Genomic DNA, 268 nt, shown 5'->3' on the forward strand with positions numbered 1-268 from the left:
ACCAGGGGCCTGTTTCACAAAACCAGGATAAGGGATTAAGCCGGGATATCTTGGTTATCCTGGATCAACTTATCCTTGATCCAGTTTCACAAAAGCAGGATAGGGGGAAGTGGGATATGTTTTGACATAAGTTACCATGGAGATTTATTCTGTGGAGCTAGCCTGCTCCAGACCAGGCTAAGTTCCAGGATCTATTTAATCTCATCCCTTATCTCAGTCAGCAGTCACCACAAACGGAAACCAATAGTTATTCCACTGCCCACTGCAC

The sequence above is a fragment of the Epinephelus moara genome, chromosome 1 (genome assembly GCF_006386435.1).
Source record: "Epinephelus moara isolate mb chromosome 1, YSFRI_EMoa_1.0, whole genome shotgun sequence".
NCBI classification, from domain to species: Eukaryota; Metazoa; Chordata; class Actinopteri; order Perciformes; family Serranidae; genus Epinephelus; species Epinephelus moara.